Source organism: Erpetoichthys calabaricus, chromosome 14, assembly GCF_900747795.2.
Source record: "Erpetoichthys calabaricus chromosome 14, fErpCal1.3, whole genome shotgun sequence".
Taxonomy (NCBI): Eukaryota; Metazoa; Chordata; class Cladistia; order Polypteriformes; family Polypteridae; genus Erpetoichthys; species Erpetoichthys calabaricus.
This window is the reverse complement of record NC_041407.2, coordinates 2,667,822-2,684,844: the sequence shown is the minus strand read 5'-3', so window position 1 is coordinate 2,684,844 and position 17,023 is coordinate 2,667,822. Positions and strand designations below refer to the sequence as shown.

General features: G+C 46.2%; 1 long non-coding RNA gene and 1 pseudogene across 1 annotated transcript in view; one reads left to right on the top strand and one right to left on the bottom strand.

Moving 5' to 3' along the window:
• Positions 1-10,139, bottom strand: part of LOC127525865 (uncharacterized) — a 119,933-nt gene extending 109,794 nt beyond the window's left edge. Inside the window, exon 1 of the long non-coding RNA XR_007933442.1 lies at positions 9,993-10,139. This is a non-coding gene — a long non-coding RNA (uncharacterized LOC127525865). The remainder of the gene's footprint in view (positions 1-9,992) is intronic.
• LOC114664933 (myosin heavy chain, fast skeletal muscle-like) lies at positions 626-16,275 on the top strand (annotated as a pseudogene).
• The last annotated feature ends 748 nt before the right edge of the window (positions 16,276-17,023 follow it).

The window sequence follows — 17,023 nt, the reverse complement described above, 5'->3', positions numbered from 1 at the left end:
AAATAAACAAAAAAAGTACGGCTTAAAAGAAAACAGCGTTTTAGTGGCGAGTTAACAAAGTACCTGGAGCTGCGTCCTGCTGGAAAGTCAGTTTGACGTCTGACGCCACCTTCCGAGATCACGCCGGCTTTAAAGGGCAGGTACCAGAAGGGGCGGAGTCTTTCCAGGGCGTCGGGGCGGGGTTAGGAAGCCTCTTTTCTGTGCCTTCTCCTGGCGGCGGAGGATGGAAGGAGAAGATGATGTTAGCGTGAGCGCCCCCTCTCGTCACAGCGTGGAAGTGCCTCTACACCCCTTGAGCCAGGAAAGTGGTCTCCAGGCACGCATGTCTGACGGAGCCTAGGCAGGAGGGAATGACTACTACCTCCACCAATGCAGGAAGACTAAAGGGTCTATGGAATCCAGATGGACTCCCACTCTCAGAGAAGACCATGCTGCTTGATGGGTTCATTTGTCAGATTTCTGTTAGCCACAAAAAGAAAAGCTAAAGCTGTGAGGTGCAAGGGGGGCTGCTACTGCAGTCGTCAGTAGTTGGACTGAGAGTATCAGATTCTCTTTGAATATTTATTTTACAATTTTAAAAAATGTGCATTTAAAAAAATACATTTATTTTCATTTTATTTTGCAGTGAAGTGGATCGTCAGACCAATTTGCCCCCTTAGTCTGGTGCCCAACAAGGTGAGGATGTGTGCATTAGAGGAGGGACGAGGGGGAAATTGTTGCATTCATTGATCATTTATTTTAGCGTTTTTAATATATTTATATATATTACATCAAAATATGTATTTTATCTATATGAGTTATTTTATCGCCTGCCCTTTAGTCTTTAGAGGCAGTGGGCACCTTCTTTGATTTTTGAAATTTGAGGCAAGACCTACAATCAGATCTATAGGTGACATGAGGACGATTCATTTTAACCGATTTATTATGCTCACAATCGTATATTGTGTTTAATGTTTTACCCAAACTACCACCCCGTCCAGGGTTGGGTCCTGCCTTGCAGCTAATGCTGCTTAAATAGGTTATGAAACCCGGCAACCTCATGGTGGGCTTAAGCGGAATTGGGGCATGGACAGGCTTTGAATGAGTAGAAGGATAGTATTGAAAGCTTCGCAACAAGGAGTTCGGGGTTCAAGTCCCCGGATGCTCCTTGTGTTGGTTTTGCATGTTCTCCCTGTGTCTGCCCGCGTTTCCTCCCGCAGTCCAAAGAACATGCAGGTTAGGTGGATTGGGGATGCTAAGCTGGTCCTGATGTGTGTGTTCACCGTGTGGTGGACTGGCATCCAGTCCAGGGATTGTTCTGCCTTGCCCCCTATAGATGGATGGATGGTTTTGCGTTTCTTAATACCCCTCGCTGCTGCAGGCGTTGTCATCGAGCTCGTCTTTGTTCTCATTAACAGCGAGTGCCAACATGAGTACCGACGCGGAGATGGCCGTTTATGGCCCAGCAGCCGTTTTCCTCCGAAAACCGGAGAAAGAAAGAATCGAAGCTCAGAACAAGCCCTTCGATGCCAAAAGTGCCGTCTACGTAACAGACCCCAAAGAGCTGTACGTCAAGGGCACTCTGCAGAGTAAGGAAGGGGGCAAAGCCACCGTGAAGACCGAGAAGGGAGAGGTGAGCGGATTGGAAAGAATCGGGTTTGTGTGTGCGGTCGCCGCGTCTCCGACATTGCTGACCACCTTATCTTGGCTTCCAGACCGTAACTGTCAAGGAGGATGACGTCCATCCCATGAATCCTCCCAAGTTCGACAAGATTGAGGACATGGCCATGATGACCCATTTGAACGAGCCCGCTGTGCTGTTTAACCTCAAAGAGCGTTACGCAGCCTGGATGATCTACGTAAGTGATTACCTGGGCAGGTGCGGGTGGTGGAAGAAAAGGTGCATCCCACTCGACTTTGTCCACGATGGCTCACGAAATGTCCTGTAATGTTTGCAGACCTACTCTGGGCTGTTTTGTGCCACCGTGAACCCCTACAAGTGGCTCCCGGTGTACAACTCTGAGGTTGTAGCAGCCTACAGAGGCAAGAAGAGAATGGAGGCCCCACCACACATCTTCTCCGTGTCCGACAACGCCTACCAGAACATGTTGACAGGTATACTCGGTGTCCGATTCTGCGCGCAGTGCTAATCCCGAGCACATTCGAGCGAAATACTCAACCTGTTTTGAACGTTTTTGTCTTCACAGACCGCGAGAACCAGTCCGTCCTGATCACGTAAGTCTCCACTCATGAGGTCCTCTCGAGTGATGTGTTCACTGCCCCACGGGCTAATAGGAGCCATTGGTGGAATTAATGTGCTTCTTTTCCTTAGCGGAGAATCTGGTGCCGGAAAGACTGTCAACACGAAACGTGTCATCCAGTACTTCGCGACAATCGCTTGCGTCGGAGACAAGAAGAAGGAGGCGGCCGCCCCTGGCAAAATGCAGGCACGTCGATGTTGTCAGTGGATGGTTCGAGGACGCGCGTGCGCGCTATATGGCATCGTAGCTTCTCGCTAATTTCTAAGCGTCTTCTTGCAGGGCACTCTGGAGGACCAGATCATCTCGGCTAACCCTCTGCTGGAGGCTTTCGGTAACGCCAAGACCGTGAGAAACGACAACTCTTCTCGCTTCGTAAGTTTCAGCTCTTCGTCCCTTTCCGCGTTAAGCTACACGCCGCCGATCCTCTCTTTCATTTTGCGCAAGACTTCTAACTTATTGCGCTTGATGTTGATATCCACGTTTATCTCGTTTAGGGTAAATTCATCAGAATTCACTTTGGTCAGACCGGAAAGTTGGCCTCCGCCGATATTGAGACATGTAAGTCTTCTCTCGAATCCCACAGCCTCTACTTTGCTCCTTTCGTCCCGTCGTATCTTGTAACTCCTGCCTTTCCAATCTCCTCTTACAGACCTGCTGGAGAAGTCCAGAGTGACCTTCCAACTGTCGGCTGAAAGAAGCTACCACATCTTCTACCAGATCATGACCAACCAGAAGCCTGAGCTCATCGGTATGAACGCGCCGCACCTTCACGCCGTTTAGGAGCCCCCTTTGGTTTTCTGTGCTTTTGATTCACCAGATTGCCCCCTTTCGTTGCAGAAACGCTGCTCATCACCACCAACCCTTACGACTTCCCCATGATCAGTCAGGGTGAGATCACTGTGCCCAGCATCAATGACAACGAGGAGCTGATCGCCACCGACGTAAGTTGTGAGGATGAGCAGCCGTCTGACATAACGCTTCTTGCCTGATGGTGCCGCTCATCAACGTCTTTTTTTTAAATCCCCATTTAGACTGCCATTGATATCCTGGGTTTCACCGCTGAGGAGAAAATAGGCATCTACAAGCTGACTGGCGCTGTTATGCACCATGGCAACCTGAAGTTCAAGCAGAAACAACGAGAGGAGCAGGCTGAGCCCGATGGCACTGAAGGTACTTAGGAGGCTTTTAGTGCTTTTGTGTCCAAGATGTTTTTGTGGCCTGTTTGGGATTAGCCCTTGATCTCCATGTCAGCTTTGAGAGACCCCACCTACCAATGGCCATGGTCTCTGAGGGCCTTGTCCCCAAATTTACTTGCATGAAAGTCCACAATGGACCTCTTGAAACCAATCCGCCCCCCCCCCCCCCCCCCCCCACTGCCATGCAAAACCCTACTGGGAGTCCCCGTCCCCCCCACCACACTCTCTATGGCTAGTGGCAAAAACAGAGGGTTACTATGAAACTAATGAAGCTTCAGCTTTGGGGTCCCTAATCCCGGAGGGGCCCCAGAAGCACCTTTAGTCCCCATTGCTTCAAAATTTTGGGGTTTACTGTATGAGAAAGTTTTTTTTTTTTTTAAATAACATAGTGTCATTCAATACAAAATAATATTTAAAATAAAAATTAAAAAGTTAGTAAGGTATCAAAAAAGAAAATGTGTGCCGTTCTGTCGTGGATCAACACTGTTGAAGAAGATGACAGTGGTTGAAAAGTGGCCACCAAAACAGTTCAAGCTCCAAGACCCCAAAAATACAGGTCCGCCACTGACAAAGGGGCTAGGTAAGCCCCTAAAAAGTGTTAAAACTGGTGATGCCCCTGCCGGCTTGTGTCCAAAATGACAGACTCTTACCACCAGCTAAATAGCTAAAGTCGGAGCAATGGTTATGGGAGAAAAGTGTTCACATTTGGTAGAGTTCCAGCTTTTCAGCAAGGGAGTTGGGCCGAGAAGAATCCAAAGAGCGTTGTGGACTTGTAGGTCCTCATTATTATTAGTGCCAGTTGCAGAACACACACACACACACACACTACCCCCTGAAATTCTATGGTGGGTCTTAGACCACTGATGTAGCCCTAAACATGACTACTAGTCCAGGTTGACACCAGAAGTGGGAGATGAGCTGGCATTCTCGCAGTGTAAGTTCTGTGTGTTAGCCGCTAGCCCGCATGTCAAAAGGCTGGAAGCGTCGTATGCTAGATATTTTGTTTAATAAATAATGTGTGAATGTCTACCTTGACGTTTTGTACCAGTCAGAAGAAGCAGACATTGATGTTGAAGAGGGGTGTGTTGCCCCTCGTCGCAGTGCTTCCAATAATTAAAATGGACCTCTTATTTTGTCTTTTACCCACAGTTGCTGATAAGATCAGCTACCTCATGGGCCTGAACTCCGCCGACCTGCTGAAAGCCCTCTGCTACCCCAGAGTGAAAGTCGGAAATGAGTTTGTGACCAAGGGTCAGACCGTCCAGCAGGTAAACCTTTAACTTTGAAATCGAACCCAAAAAGTCCATTGCTTTCGTGTAAAAGACCAAAAGAAGTGGAATGCTTGATTAAAATGCCTGGACCTTTGCATTTGTTCAGGTCAACAACTCTGTGGGTGCCTTGGCCAAATCCGTCTATGAGAAGATGTTCTTGTGGATGGTGATCCGTATCAACCAGATGTTGGACACCAAGCAGGCCAGGCAGTTCTTCATCGGTGTGCTGGACATCGCTGGTTTTGAGATCTTTGATGTGAGTCACACGTCGCTGGACCCTTTACCCCCGACTTTGTCAATGTGATGTCTGGTTGCTCATCTGTGGTATGTTCTTATAATTAGTTCAACAGCTTGGAGCAGCTCTGCATCAACTTCACCAACGAGAAGCTGCAGCAGTTCTTCAACCACCACATGTTCGTCCTGGAGCAGGAAGAGTACAAGAAGGAAGGCATTGACTGGGAGTTCATTGACTTCGGTATGGACTTGGCAGCCTGCATTGAGCTCATTGAGAAGGTAGGCCCATGGGACGACTTGTCTTCATAATTCACCTTTCACTATTCAGGGTTGCATTTCAATATATTCCATTTATTCCACACCAGCCCATGGGTATCTTCTCCATCCTGGAAGAGGAGTGCATGTTCCCCAAGGCCACAGACACTTCCTTCAAGAACAAGCTGTATGACCAGCATCTGGGCAAGTCCAATAACTTCCAGAAGCCCAAGCCCGCCAAAGGCAAGGCTGAGGCCCACTTCTCCCTGGTCCACTATGCCGGCACTGTGGACTACAACATCTCTGGCTGGCTGGACAAGAACAAGGACCCCCTGAATGAAACCGTTGTGGGGCTCTACCAGAAGTCTTCTCTGAAACTGCTCTCTTTCTTGTATGCGGCCTTTTCCGGTGGTGAGGGAGGTGAGTGAATGTTGCTTGAAAGTTGAGTTGTACTTCTCACCTTTTCCAGGATGGGCGAGACACTGAGGCAGTAACATACTGTATATATAGCAAAATATTATTTCTTACAGAAATTGCAAGTGAAAACATGTCATTCTGTTTCCTTACATTTAGAGGGTGGTGGCAAGAAGGGTGGCAAGAAGAAGGGTTCTTCTTTCCAGACTGTGTCTGCCCTCTTTAGGGTGCGTATCTTTGGCTATTTGACTTTTACTTTTTAAACCCTTTATTCTGGAAACAAACCATTATAAGAGAACACAACTTAATCAGATATATGAAGGCAAGTATGCCAGTAGCACCAATTAGAGCATTAAGAGTGCTTTTAAACCCAAGACTATTTCAGAAATTTGTAAATATTTTGGCCAAAAATGGTTTAAGTGTAGGGCGTGCCCTAGCAATGTGGGCACTTGATGACTTTGGTACCAGTTTAGGCCATTTTGGATGAGATAAACATGGATGATGTTCACCTTCTAGTTGAAGTATGGTGTGTTTGGTGCCTGTTGAACCAGAGCGTATTGAAGGAATTCCTGAATTCCATAACTTTTCTGTAATTTTAATGGACTGGTCCATTTCCCATTGTTCCCTACTATGGTAATCATTAACTGTCATCCATTTGTCTGCCTAAATCTTAACGCAGGCCAGAATATGCTGGATGTTATTTTATTTAGTATACCATAGTTGTTGGGGAAACAAGTTTTTAAATTTATCTACACGTATACTGAACAATGGACTGAGTAAGGACCCGGCAAACATCAGAACTTGTGATCAACTGACGGCGTTACCTTCACTCTACAGGAGAACTTGAACAAGCTGATGTCCAACTTGAGGAGCACCCATCCTCACTTTGTGCGTTGCTTGATTCCCAATGAAACCAAGACCCCAGGTAACTGAAGATTTCAACTGTTTTTATTCATCCCATGTAGCTAGCACAAGGAGATTCTTAGCCAGATACATTTACATTATTAAAGGAGGTAATGGTTCAAGGGAGAATGCAAGTCTTCAAAGCAGTACAGGATACAAAAATGAATTGTGAATCTGACACTTTGATGGATCTGAAAAGGCTGACCTAAAGTTTGTGTTCATCTTCAGGTACCATGGAGAACCACCTGGTCATCCACCAGCTCAGGTGTAACGGTGTGCTGGAGGGCATCAGAATCTGCAGAAAGGGATTCCCCAGCAGAATCCTCTACGGTGACTTCAAGCAGAGGTTCTCTTCTTCTTCTTCTTCTTCTTCTTCTTCTTCTTATTCTTAATATGTAGAGGGCAGAAGAGTAGTGTAGCAATTAGCTCTGCCATCTCCCAGGACTTGGGTTCAATATGGCACTCAGTCATAGCCCTGCACGTGAGTGGGCTCCATGCAAGATCAGTGGGCTGTTGAGATTACAGACTGCAGAGGTGCTTGTTTCTCCTTCAGCTTTGAGTTCAGTAAATTGATTGATTGATTCATTCATTCCATCATTTTTTGAGTCCACCTATTCCAATACAGAGGTACAAGAAATGATGATAATTCTGTATGTTAAATAAACATTCTGTGATGAATGGGCATCACATCTAGGGTTTGTTCTCACCTGCTGCCTTATAAATCTGATGGCCTCCAGCTCTCCTACATCATCCTGGCATCATCATGAGGAAATTAGGATCAAGATCTATCTATCTATCTATCTATCTATCTATCTATCTATCTATCTATCTATCTATCTATCTATCTATCTATCTATCTATCTATCTATCTATCTATCTATCTATCTATCTATCTATCTATCTATCTATCTATCTATCTATCTATCTATCTATCTTATAGACCACTTTTTATAATTATCACATAGAGGTCTGATGTGGTGCTTTTCACTTTTTCTATCCGATATGGCAACTTTTAAATCTAGTGATCTTTTACGGCACCCTTTCATAAATATCTATATATTACATAGTGCCTTTCATGTCTGCTGTATCTACATGAACTTGATTGATTTCCCCAGATACAAAGTGCTGAATGCCAGCGCCATCCCCGAGGGGCAGTTCATTGACAGCAAGAAGGCTTCAGAGAAGCTCTTGGGCTCCATCGATGTTGACCACACTCAGTACAAATTTGGACACACCAAGGTGAGCGCCCATTTGTGGTCACTCCTTGTCATTCCCCCCCACCCCCACCCCCCGTGTATTGACTAGCTCTTGATGGGCCATGGTTGACCCAATGCTTCTTTGCACTTTGTGTATTCTCCACAGGTGTTCTTCAAAGCCGGTCTGCTGGGTACCCTGGAGGAGATGCGAGATGAAAAACTGGCCCTTCTGATCACCCGCACTCAGGCCGTCTGCAGAGGCTACGTCATGAGGAAGGAGTTTGTGAAGATGATGGAGAGGAGGTGAACGACTTTTCTTAAATTGCCTTTTTGTGGAAGCAAGGAGGACTCTCAGATTTCCTACAAACTGCATAACAAATGTTATGTTATATGGCATCTTTTAATAACAAACTTCATCCCAAGATAATTAACAAAGACTGATTTGGTGTATACTTGTTTAAATTTTAACATATGGCCCGCAGGCAGGTTATGTGGTCCATTATGCCATGTCGGAGATGCTGCAAGGTGGCACACCCTTCTTAAATCAGATCATGTCTCCTTTCATCCTCTATACAGAGAAGCAATTTTCTCCATCCAGTACAACATCCGCTCCTTCATGAATGTCAAGCACTGGCCATGGATGAAGCTCTACTTCAAGATCAAGCCTCTCCTGAAGAGTGCAGAGGCAGAAAAGGAGTTTGCCAACATGAAGGAGGAGTTCATCAAATGCAAGGAAGACCTGGCCAAGGCTGAGGCCAAGAGGAAGGAGCTTGAGGAGAAGATGGTGGCCCTCCTCCAGGAGAAGAACGACCTGCAGCTGCAAGTCGCCTCTGTAAGTGGACATTGAAGGTCATGAAACTTGTTTATCATAGGAAACAGACCTGTCCCATTCCACTTGTATTGTTAACCTTTAGTTTTCCACACATTCCCTTGGTTTTTGGGCTCATTAGAGCATTAATAACTGTAATAGTCATTGGAATTCAAATTTGATGTTCCTTTCCTTTGATGATGTTCTATTCATTTGAAATTATTGCTTTACAGGAAACTGAAGGCCTTGCAGATGCAGAGGAAAGATGTGAAGGCCTCATTAAGAACAAGATCCAACTGGAGGCCAAGCTGAAGGAGGTCAATGAAAGGCTGGAGGATGAGGAAGAAATGAATGCCGAGCTAACAGCCAAGAAGAGGAAGCTGGAGGACGAGTGCTCAGAACTCAAGAAGGACATTGATGACCTGGAGCTCACCTTGGCCAAAGTGGAGAAGGAGAAACATGCCACTGAGAACAAGGTCCCTCAGCCATTTCTTTGTGACCACAGCTCTGGTCAGTGTGTGGTTGAGCAAATGTTCACCCGTCTGTTCCATCTCTTTACCACAGGTGAAGAACCTCACTGAGGAAATGGCGACTCAGGATGAGAACATCGCCAAGCTGAGCAAGGAGAAGAAAGCCCTCCAAGAGGCTCACCAGCAGACCCTGGATGACCTTCAGGCTGAGGAGGACAAAGTCAACACCCTGACCAAAGCCAAGACTAAGCTGGAACAGCAAGTGGACGATGTAAGATTAAAAACATCAGTGGAAGGTGTTTCACGATGTGCTGAAGAATATCAAAGGGTCAGACACTCCTCATTTGTCTCTTGTGTTTCACACAGCTTGAGGGTTCACTGGAGCAGGAGAAGAACTGCGCATGGACCTGGAGAGAGCCAAGAGAAAGCTGGAAGGTGACCTGAAGCTGTCCCAGGAATCAGTCATGGATCTGGAGAATGATAAACAGCAGGCAGATGAGAAGCTCAAGAAGTAAGATGGTGCTCCTTCAGAGGGTACCTGAGATAAGGAGGTAGCAAATTTGCTAACTAATCATCACAATGTTTGATCTGCAGGAAAGACTTTGAAATAAGCCAATTCCTCAGCAAGATTGAGGATGAACAAGCCTTGGGCGCCCAACTGCAGAAGAAGATCAAGGAATTGCAGGTAACGGAAAAGACAAGATCTGGTCTTAGCCAGCTATGTTAGATCTTTGTGTTCAACCCATCATTTGAGTATGGAGTCCATCTCTCTGTAGGCTCGTATTGAGGAGCTGGAGGAAGAAATTGAAGCTGAACGTGCAGCCAGGGCAAAGATTGAGAAGCAGAGAGCCGACCTGTCCAGGGAGCTGGAGGAGATCAGCGAGAGGCTGGAGGAAGCCGGCGGTGCCACCTCTGCCCAGATTGAGATGAACAAGAAGAGGGAGGCCGAATTCCAGAAACTTCGCCGTGGACCTTGAGGAGTCCACCCTGCAGCATGAGGGCCACCGCCGCCGCCCTGCGCAAGAAGCACGCCGACAGTGTGGCTGAGCTTGGGGAGCAGATCGACAACCTCCAGCGTGTGAAACAGAAGCTGGAGAAGGAGAAGAGCGAATTTAAGATGGAGATCGATGACCTGTCCAGCAACATGGAATCAGTGGCAAAGGCAAAAGTACAAAACATTGATTTTTTTTTTTAATACTACGCCCATTAATGTTGTAATGCAACAGGATGTTACATCTTTGACTTGTTTGTGTCTTCCTGAAAGGCAAATCTGGAGAAGATGTGCCGTACTCTGGAGGACCAACTTAGTGAAATCAAGACAAAGAGTGATGAAGGCATTCGACAGATTAATGACCTGAGCACCCAGAAGGCCCGCCTGCAGACAGAGAACGGTATGCCTTGACCCAATAATGTACAATAGACCAGCTGAACAAGGAGTGAGCGATGTTGTAAAATCGCATGGTCTACTTGTTTGCAGGAGAGTTCGCCCGCCAACTCGAGGAGAAGGAATCTTTGGTTTCTCAGCTGACCAGAGGCAAACAGGCTTTCACTCAGCAGACCGAGGAGCTGAAGAGACAGATGGAAGAAGAAACAAAGGTAACTTCTTCCTCATTCATTGACTTGAGCAGGTCAATGCAGATGATTAGGATGCAGAATGCATGGGCTGGCACAGTTGAGACAATCTCCTGTATTATTTTAAAGGCCAAGAACGCCCTGGCTCATGCCTTGCAATCCGCTCGCCATGACTGCGACCTTCTCCGTGAGCAATTTGAGGAGGAGCAGGAGGCCAAGGCCGAGCTGCAGCGCTCCATGTCCAAGGCCAACAGCGAGGTGGCTCAGTGGAGAACCAAATACGAGACTGACGCCATCCAGAGAACAGAGGAGCTGGAGGAAGCCAAGTAAGTGGAACCTTCTACCCTCACCTTCTCCTTGTCTCATGTCAGTTGGATGCCGCATTAACTCTGAATGATATCTGCAGGAAAAAGCTGGCCCAACGCCTCCAGGAGGCTGAGGAGCATATTGAGGCCGTGAATTCCAAGTGCGCCTCTCTGGAGAAGACCAAACAGAGACTTCAGAGTGAGGTGGAGGACCTGATGATTGACGTGGAGAGGGCCAACGCTCAGGCCGCTGCTCTCGACAAGAAGCAGAGGAACTTTGACAAGGTACACAAGACAGCTGATGATTGTAACATTTGGTAGCAAGCAGTGGTGCTTCTGCAGAAACCTTTTGAATGTTCACTGAATGTTGAAATAACTTCCTCTTTATTTTCCAATTCCATTGTAGGTCCTGGCTGAATGGAAGCAGAAATTCGAGGAGGGCCAGGCTGAGCTGGAAGGGGCTCAGAAGGAGGCTCGCTCATTGAGTACTGAACTCTTCAAGATGAAGAACTCCTATGAGGAGTCCCTGGATCATCTGGAGACCATGAAGCGGGAGAACAAGAACTTGCAGCGTATGTCCTAGTTTCAAGTCAATCACTTTGCAGACATAGTCGACGATCAAGTAGAATGGCGTTCAAACTGCTCATGTCACACTTTAAGAAATCAAGCAGACTGTCCAACTATGTGTATTCTTTCTTTCATGCAGAGGAGATCTCAGACCTTACTGAACAGATCGGTGAGGGAGGCAAAACTGTCCATGAGCTTGAGAAGGCCAAGAAGCAGATTGAGACTGAAAAGTCAGAAATTCAGACCGCCCTTGAGGAAGCTGAGGTATTACACTGATCATTGGCACTATGGGTCCATGGATACCCTTTAAATTTTTTAAAGGCATAGTGGTGGTGTTACATGTGGTCAGCATGATGTTCTTAGTTAGGTGTTATAAAGTAGCACCGTATCAGTAGGGGGTTCTGTCAATGGGAAACGCACTAACTGAAGTCGATTTAGAAAGTGAAGAACTTGATGGTTAAACTCGGACAGAACACCTGTGCAATGAGAGCTGCTCTCACAACTGATATTGGTGCTAATAAGATAACTTGGGACTCCATGAATTAACAGGCCTCCCTGGAGCATGAAGAGTCCAAGATCCTCCGCATCCAGCTAGAGCTGAACCAGGTGAAATCTGAAGTGGACAGAAAGATTGCAGAGAAGGATGAGGAGATCGAGCAGTTGAAGAGGAACAACCTGAGGTCACTTGAGTCTCTGCAGAGCACCCTGGACTCTGAGATTCGCAGCAGAAATGATGCCCTGAGGGTCAAGAAGAAGATGGAGGGAGACCTCAACGAGATGGAAATCCAGCTGAGCCATGCCAACCGCCAAGCCTCTGAGGCCCAAAAGCAGCTCAGGAACGTCCAAGGCCAGCTTAAGGTAGGGGAGGCTCTTTAACACCAGCCTTGTCAATAGCTGATGTGGTGGTCTAATGATTTAATGTGTCAACAGGATGCCCAACTGCACCTGGACGATGCCGTCAGAGGTTCAGAAGACATGAAGGAACAGGTTGCCATGGTGGAGCGCAGGAATAACCTGATGCAGGCTGAGATTGAGGAGCTGAGAGCTGCCCTGGAACAGACAGAGAGGGGCCGCAAGGTGGCAGAACAGGAGCTCATCGATGCCAGCGAGCGCGTGCAGCTGCTGCACACCCAGGTTGGCAGGACTCTTGCTCAGAGGTTTTGGACTCTGTGGCTTCATTGGACATGAGTGAGTAACAGCATGAATGCCACTTGTGCCTACAGAACACCACCCTCATCAGCACCAAGAAGAAGCTCGAGTCCGACATTTGTCAGCTCCAGGGTGAAGTTGATGACACCATTCAGGAAGCCAGAAATGCAGAAGAGAAGGCCAAGAAGTCCATTACTGACGTAAGTCATGCTGTGATTTGGTCCAAGACGCTGATTGCATCTAAAACAATCCAATGTCTCTTTGTGTAACCAGCAAATTTCAATTTTTATTTGCATTACCAATAGTATTATGTCAGACATTAATAAAGTGGGCTGTATATTTCAATATGGCCTCTACTGTATTTAGTAAGGAACCAGGACTTCATGAAATGGTGGAGACAGACAGCCCAGGACAGGCCTTGAAGAAGACTCTGGCTCCTGTATCTTTCACCCCGGTGTACCTCTAGCCTGTTCCTCACAAGCCTTTGTATTCCATAGGCTGCCATGATGGCAGAGGAGCTGAAGAAGGAGCAGGACACCAGCGCTCACCTGGAGAGGATGAAGAAGAACCTGGAGCAGACCGTGAAGGACCTGCAGCACCGCCTGGATGAGGCTGAGCAGCTGGCCATGAAGGGTGGCAAGAAGCAGCTTCAGAAACTGGAGTCCAGGGTACGACCTGGCGAGTTGGATGATTATCCCTGATTAGGGTTGTGGAAGGGGGGTCCCCGTCTAACTCGTCTCTTCTCCCCTGCCAGGTGCGTGAGCTGGAGAATGAACTGGAAGCTGAACAGAGGCGTGGAGTGGACGCAATCAAGGGTGTTAGGAAGTATGAGAGGAGGGTCAAGGAGCTCAGCTACCAGGTACTTGTCCAATATTTAGAAGATATGACTTAGCATAGAGGAGCTGGAAGAGGCTCAGGAGATGGCATGGCTAGGGCGGGTGAGGAAATGGGACAGCGTGTTCTGTCTATTCAGACCTCAGTGTAAGACATTAGCAATACATTTCATGTCCTCTGTAACAGTCTGAGGAAGACAAGAAGAACATTCTTAGGCTCCAGGATCTGGTTGACAAGCTGCAGCTGAAAGTCAAGGCCTACAAGAGACAAGCTGAGGAAGCCGTGAGTAAAACCTTCCTTCATTGCCTTGAACTTAGCATCTGAGAATATGTGACACAAATTTCAATTTAGCCGCCCTATGCTTGAGTAGAACTGGCTGTCTGTGCAGACAGAATGATAAATGCAAAGTTTGCTCCGTTTAAGTGAGGACCCTTCTAACGAACCCCCCCCCCCCCCACCACCCCCTCTTCTACACCCTCACAGGAGGAACAAGCCAACCTCCATCTGTCCAAGTTCAGGAAGGTGCAGCACGAGCTGGAAGAGTCTGAGGAGCGTGCCGACATCGCAGAGTCCCAGGTTAACAAAATAAGGGCCAAGAGCCGCGAGATCGGCTCCAAGGTACGTTGGGCACCTACAGGGATGGCTGGGGTGGGCCGGGGAGGGGGGGGGGGGCTGCGGCTTTGTCTTCAGCAAAGCTTTACCTGGAGGGCTTTCTACATTCTGAGTGTTACATCACTTGAAGAGTTCCAACTGTACCTCATTGCTCAGAAGTACTCGCCATCTTTACCATTTACATTGACATTTAGACACTTAGCAGACGCTTTTATCCAAAGCGACTTACAAAACAGTTGTCCATTCTCGTCAGCTTGCCCACAAATATGGCACGCAGTAAGTGCACATGTGACAGTTCTGCTTCAGTCTTTATTGTACGTGATTGTGTTTTTTACATTTCAGCATTCACTCTGAAATCGTCCACTCTGATTTTCTTGTGTTCCTAATCTAAACATCTAAACCAGTTTAAAAGCACCATCAGTAAGTGTGGTCAAATAAACTCACTTTGTAACAACCATTGGCACAATATGAATGTCACAGCACACTCCTGTCCCAAACAGCAGCCTACAATTGCTGTAAAATCATTGATTTTCATCTTCACTTTAGCTCTGTGGCAGACGGGCTACAAAAGGCGTCCGCTGAGAGCATCACAATGAACTCGGACCCCAGGGCGACAAGAGGAATAGGACACGATCACTGCTTTTATTAATGCTGTCCATCATCATCATCATCAAGTCTTCATCGTATTATTGGGCACTATTATGATTAATGATCACAATAAAAGTCCCACCAGCTGCTCAATAAAATTTGACTGGTATACTTGGTATTGATGATGATGATGAAGATTAAAATTATTATTACTAACACTATTACTATCCATCCATCCACAAGTCCATTATTGAACCTGCTTGATCTGGATCAGTGTCAAGGAGGCCAGAACTTATCCTAGCAGCATTGGAAATAAGGCAGGAATGAATCAGTAAGGAGATGGCACTCCAACAGTTATTAATTGTTATTTATTATTATTATTATTATTATTATGTAACATTCTTGTCCAGTTCAGTGTTGGGAAGCTTGAGCTTATCCCACCTGGACTGAGCCCAAGGCAGGAAGAAACCCTCAATGGGTTAATAGTCCATCCATCACGGGGTCCACTCACTCACACCGACATTATTACTATTATTATTATTAACTATAAAAATTATAATAATAATTCCACCAGTAACTTGAATCCTAGTTATGATAAGGGCAAAATTTAAATAGTAATCAATCATTGCTTTTTATTAAACTTGTTCATCATCAACATGTCTACACTTTTTGTTTGATTATTCTTATGATTATTGTTATAATATTTTATGGTTAATTATCATAATTATGTCACTCAATAAGGTTTGACTGTCATGTTTGGTATTGATGATGATGATTACAATACTATAAATGATGATTGTTATTAGCAATGCAGTTACCATCCATCCACCCACATTATTGATCCAGCAGCACTGAAATTATGTCTGAGACCAATTGGTAGTGTGATGGCAGTCTATCAGTTATTATTATTTACTGTGATTATTATTATAATTACACAACATGACATTCTCTCATGAGGTTCAGGGTTGTGGGATGCTGGAGCCTATCCAGCAGGGCTGACCCCAAGACAGGGAACAACCTTCAATGGATTAACAGTCCATCACAGGGTCCATTCCCTCACACCCACATTCTTCTCCTTCTTCTAATGGAGGATTGGTAGTGCAGTGGCTCAAGCTTCTGCCTGATTGTGAATCCTGCACCCGGCCATTCTCATTATCGCAGTGGAGTTTCCATGTTCTCTCCCTGCCTCCAAAAGATGCCCAACTTAGACTTAGTGGCCATTCACCAGTGAGTCTGTCATCAGATGGAATGCTGCCTCGTGCAGGGTTGACTCCCTCCTTGTGCTCAATGCTGCCTGGATAGACTCCAGACCCCCATGACCCTGAACTCCATAAAGCAGGTTTTATTATTCTAACTATGTAATCGCAGCTTTTACCCCATAAGTCTGCTCGATGAGGATGGATGGATGGCCTTTTACCAGGATGCAGTGCCCGTTAGCTGCATCGAGTGAAGAATTGCAAAGAGACGGACAGTTTATTAGCTGGATGTTACGGTCGTGTGGTCAGTAGTTAATGATGGATTTTTTGTTTGTTTGTTTTAAAGGGCAAAGAAGCTGAAGAGTAACAGAATCAAAGAGGCGCACCAAAGAAATTCATATAATATGAATTCTGTTGTGAAATATTGTTAAACTTGTGAATAAAAAACACTCATTTTGAATTTTCCTTCTGAGTTTGTGGTAGTTTATTTTTTCGTTCTTTCCTTCTCCTTTCTAGTGTGTTGTTTTTTAATCGTTCATTTCTTCTTTGCTCACAGTCCTGAGTTCATTAATAGTAGCGATGTTGCCAATTCGTTCTTGACGCCCCGGGTCAGACTTTGTACGGCTAATTAAGAACTTCATTCCCATTCACAACATTTAAATTGCGCCGAGATAAAATGTTACAACCCATAGTGACAGCCGCAAGTAAAACCAGAGTGGATCGCTGATTCGCCATTTACCGCCGAAGTCATCAGTCTAAAGTTATGGTCAGCGCGGAGTGTCCTCGATATCCCGACCACACTTTCTTTAAAACATGCTAAAAGATCACCTGGGCCTGCTGATTCCATGCCTTCTAGTCCTCAGCTAACTCGACCACAAGCTGATCTTTACTGGATGCATTTAAAACGGCAGATCCAATCAGACAAGTAAAACATGCACCGTTACACCGACACACGTCTGTAACCGCGCAGCCCCTTTATAGTGCCCGAAGACCTAAGTCGTGCGCGTGCGCAGTGCTAGGCAACCGCTACGCCAGGAGCTGCTGAACGGCCGCAGAGCGGCATCGACTACAACTTTATTAGCAACTGGTACTGCCATAACCTTAACCAGGTTTGAAATGATGAAACCAAGTGGGAACAACAGCTTGCTGAAGAGCACTACGGATACAGTATGCATAATCATTTAAATCAAAATAATTCGGGGCATGCAGTCCG